The sequence below is a fragment of the Ursus americanus genome, chromosome 13 (assembly GCF_024610735.1).
Source record: "Ursus americanus isolate L20-20 chromosome 13, mUrsAme1.1.p, whole genome shotgun sequence".
Classification (NCBI taxonomy): Eukaryota; Metazoa; Chordata; class Mammalia; order Carnivora; family Ursidae; genus Ursus; species Ursus americanus.
In genome coordinates, this window is record NC_142139.1 from 57,322,419 (window position 1) to 57,327,574 (window position 5,156).

The following is a 5,156-nucleotide window of genomic DNA, read 5'->3' on the forward strand; positions in this document are numbered from 1 at the left end:
ATTTTTTCCCTAAATTCTTGGGACTTTAATGTTCCTATAAAGGCTTCACATTTTGGTTGTAAGAAAGGGGGTTCTCTTGAGGTTCGGCTTTTCAGTTTTCCTGCAGAAGCTCTCCATTTTGTGATACTCAGAAAGATCGGAGGTTTTGCACATCCTTTCTTTTATCACTTCCCTTGAGGACAACATCTTTTACCCTCTGTTCTTCTCCAGAAGCACTGACAGAGTCTACTTTTGCATGTCTTGTGATTTCCTTCTTTCAAAGTAAAACTGACTATCCCCAACATCATTCTCAAAACAAAGAAAATGGCTGTACTTTTAAGTCAAAATAAATCTCACATATTTTCTTCAGAATCTTCACTGCTAATTAATCTTAGCTATTTTGCACAAGCCCACACTGTATATTTGAACAAAATTTTCATGACTTCCTATTACCTAAGAATTAAGTTAGAAGTTGTCTTGTTTTCTCTCAGAAGATTCCTACTAGTTAAACCATAGCAGATTCATCTGTTTGCACGTTTCTCTGGGGTACAGGAAGATGACTTGCAAAACATAGGTTTGTTGACACCAACAGATGTGGGTTCCCATCATGGCCTTTCCATTTATTAAATTTGGCCTCAGGGATGTCATTTATTTTCTGTGAGGACATAATATTACCTGCTTCAAAGGAGTATTGTGAGGACTGTGTTCTCCTTGAGGGCTGGTGTGAAGTCTCTTTTATTTTTCTTTTTATTATTTTTGTTTCTGCACCTACCATGAGACCTCACATCTACTAAGTAACTCAACAAATGGCTATTCCCCTTAACTGAATGATCATGCCTGTGATATATAAATGTGATGTGTGGCACAAGTGGAAGATTCCATGAGAAATATGCTTTCTTTTCTTTCTAGAATTATCTATGAAAAGGCTAATGGCTAATTTACTCTGTTTTACTTCTTTGAAAAACTACATTATCCCTTTGTGGCCTAGCCCGACAAGCTTTTGAGATGATATTCTTTATATGAAAGAGTAAAAGGATTTTCAAGGATTTTCATTTTGTATTATTTAAAAAACATACAATCCTGTTTGTAAATTGGAGACTGTGTCAATTATGAATAAATAACCAGACGTATGTTCTTTTCTCTTGACTTTGTATGTTATAAACATGTAAGACAATATTCCACTGAAAGGAGATTCAAAGTCATGCTTTTGAAGCTCTGTGAAAGGAAACCAATCTCCCTTCCAAAGTTCAAACTCAGGCCAATGCTGAAGAACTAGACAATAGGAATGAAGGAGAAGGTTTGTACAAGGGGCGCCTGGGTGGCACGACGGTTAAGCGTCTGCCTTCGGCTCAGGGCGTGATCCCGGCATTCTGGGATCAAGCCCCACATCAGGCTCCTCCGCTATGAGCCTGCTTCTTCCTCTCCCACTCCCCCTGCTTGTGTTCCCTCTCTCGCTGGCTATCTCTATCTCTGTTAAATAAATAAATAAAAATCTTAAAAAAAAAAAAGAAGGTTTGTACGGACTTGAGAAAACTCAAATCTTAGCCTCTCTTGAAGGCTGGATTGTTGTAACCCTGAAGTCTGATATGCGAAGCTAGAAGCTAGCAAAGGCCAAGGGACATGGTGGAGAATATGGCATATTTTTAAGGTTAGGATAGGGTTGTCTGAGAGGGCAAATGAAAAACATAAGGTAAGGATGAGGAATATGGATACAATTTATTTTAAGCATCTGCAATATGCCCTGTGCTATGTGGATTATTAGACAAAAAGGCAATCCTTGATTCAGTGAGCTTGCATTTAGTTAGGGGACAATGCGTTACAATGAGTGCGTCTATAGGAAACATGTTTTTAAAAGAGTTCTATTTGAGGAAATCAGTAGTCTAAAGAATGAAATACAATTTCACTGGGTAACAAGAATCGCTGGAAGAAGAAAGAGCACTTGGAACTATATAGGGGGCTTCAGAAAACAAAGCAAGAAATATAAGCAGTGCTCAGATGACAAGTAACCCTAGATGCCATGCAGGGGAGTTTGGATTTGAATTTATTGAAAATAGGATCAGGGAGAAAATTATTATGTTCCTTTTCCTTTTAGAACTAACACTGACAAAAAGGTGGTATATGGATCGGTGGGTGATAAGACTAGAGTCATGAAGATAAACTACTCTGCTTTAGAGTTATTAATCAATTCTTTTGTCAAACAGTTATTGATTGCTTACATAGTGCCAAGCTCCAGGTAAGCTAAATGTCTTTTTAAAAGGGACTTTAATAAAGGCAGTTACAGTAGATCGCAGAGTTGCTGAATATTTAGAAGTTTGAATTAATAGGACTGTCATCATTTTTGTAGGAGGAAGATCAAATTTTCAGAGGTCTGAGGCTGGCTAGTTAGGATGGGTGGTAGTCATGGTGAGATCTAGAAGTTGTCACCTGAAATCTTAGGTTAATTGAGAGAAAGAGGAAAACTGGTACAGTCTGAGTAGGCAAGCCAAGATAGATAGGTGAAGAACACAACCAGGAAATTCGGTCAGAATAATATATGGTCCCAGTTTTCAGTCTGAGATCAGTCCTAATAGAGCTGGAGTGAGCTGAGTATAATAAATAGAATGGAATTCCTGCTGTACAACAAAAGAAGTACTTCAACACTCAATCTAGGATAAGGGGCCATTTAGAGATCAGAGCAGAGAGGAAATTAGGAAAGAGCATCTTAGAATTCAGGTGCCACAGGACCACCACATGGTAGAACACAGCTTTCTCTTTAAGCATCCTTTTCTAACAAATTGGATGAGAGCTGCTATGTGTAGGGGTTTAGCGTGTGTGTGTGTGTGTGTGTGTGTGTGTGTGTGTATGTATGTATGTAATGATTACAGCACAGACAAAAAGCTAAGGCTAAACCTTGTCATTCTTAGGCCAGATGTTCACCGTGGTGCAGTGCTCAGAGCAATGCTCAGAAGATTAAAAGAAAAAATTCTAGCCAGGGCATTCCTTCAGTGTGCACAGTAAGCCTTGGTTCCCAGCTGTCTGTGTTCCATTAATCCCTGTCATGGGATGGAGGCTAGAATTTATGGTGCTAAGCATCTGTTTGTGTTTCTATTGTGTGGACAATTTGGAAAATGCAGGGGGTGACTTTCTTTACCTATGAGGCCAGAAGAATGTTTTGTGTGACCTTCTTCTATGAAAAGATTGAAAGAATTAAAAATGTATGTGAATGGGGTAGCCACATATATAAATTGTATCTGTGACCATGGAGTGTTCATGGGGGAAGCTTATGGAGTTTAGTTTTTCATTTTCTCTCTCCTTCCATCCTCCCTTCCTGCCTTCCTAGCTCACTCACTTCCTTCTTTCCTTCCTTTTTTTTTTTATCAAGAAATGTATTTTTCCTACGAGTTAGCATAGTATTGAAGATATAAGGATAAATGTGTTCTGGCCTCAGGAAGTTCTCAGACTTGTGGAAAAATGGCATGTGAGTACCACAGAGACTTACATGAGACACACCAGTGGCATAGGTCTGTTTCTGTGCCTCTTCCTAAAGAAATAAGGGAAGACTTCACAAAGTAACTTTTAACCTATATTCTTTAGTAGTGTTTTGGACCCTAAGAAGAGAGAAAAAAACATCCTACGCAGTGAACAGCAAGGAAAAGAAATGTAAAAATATATGATGTGTTCAAAAAGGATTTGCTCATTTTGTGGTGTTGGAACATAGGGTGTTGGAATATGATTTGAGGGGATGTTATAGGTTATCCCCAAATTGTGAATGGCTCATTATCATGCAAAGTACTGAAAATTATAAGGAGCATACAGACTATTTTACAGAAGGGTGATATGATCCAGTTTTGTATATATGATTTTATTTTATTTTATTTTATTTTATTTTATTTATTTATTTATTTATTTATTTATTTATTTATTTATTTATGAAACCTGGTATTTTAGATTTGGTGGCAAATCCAAACAGCATGGCAGGGAGTGTACTACAAGGTGATGATAGGAAGAAGATTGACTGGGTAGGTACTTCTTAAGTAGGAATGGAAAGATATAAGAGAGGAATATTTTAGATATTTGGGATGAAGATCAGTGACTTCACTTGTGTTCTTTCAAGACCTGACTATCTACTAAATCCCCCAAACTAGAAGATACTAAGGATAAAATGTTGAATAAGAAACCGCACTACTCTATGAACCAAGCAACCTGGAAAGCCTGGATAAATTATACATGCAACCACAAAAGGCCATGCCTAATTAATTGAATGCCTCTAATGGTCTCATTCACACCATTTGACCTTACCTCTAATTTCATATATGGCTTCAGGAGATAGTTTTTAAATATCTCACTTCAAACATATGCCACTTGTAACTTCACCTTCTCTCCTGAGATGTCTTACGTGGTACAGAAACTTGCAGGAGTCCTCCCATCAGACATCCATGACCAAAGGTGAGAAAAATCCAGAATAAGGGGCAGAAGCTGGGGATGATGAATATCAAAGCCTTAGGACCAGTTACAGCCAGATTATTTAATAAATCCTACAATACTAAGTCTTTAAAAGAGACCATGACTCCTCTCTCTCCCGCACTTTTGTTCTGTATGTGTAGGCTTGAGTTAACACCTCTGGAGGAAAAACTCAACAAGAGGGAAGAAGCTCTGGTGGATAAATCCTTGTTAAGGTCAATCTTTAGGTTGATAATTCTGAGAAGCATCTTACTTGCTGAAGCTCCCAAATAGGAATGAAGCACCAGTTGGCTTCAGTGTTGACTTCAGTAATCACTCTTATAGTAGCTTTTAATTCTTTATCTTTTTTTTTTTCTTCATTTGTTCTCAGGCTCTGGTTTCATAGGGGTCCCTGAAACCACCAAATATAAAAAGCAATAGGCTATAGACAATATTGAAAAGAGGGAATTTTATGAGCAACGTAAGCTAACAGTGAGTGTACGCAGTTGCTAGTTGTTTTGGTACCCAGAGCAAACTGCTCAGATGGACTTATCCCTAGGCACCCTCCAACTTAGAATGTTTATACTTCCAGTTTGACTCTATTCCTAATTTAACATCATTAAAAGTTTTCCTTGCTAAAAATAAAGACTCTACACTTAAACTATTTAGTTGACTTCCATTCGCAAGTCATCTTACTTATGACTTTGAACCATATAAATGTCAAGATTTTTATCAGACTGGTTGAATTGGAAAAAGCA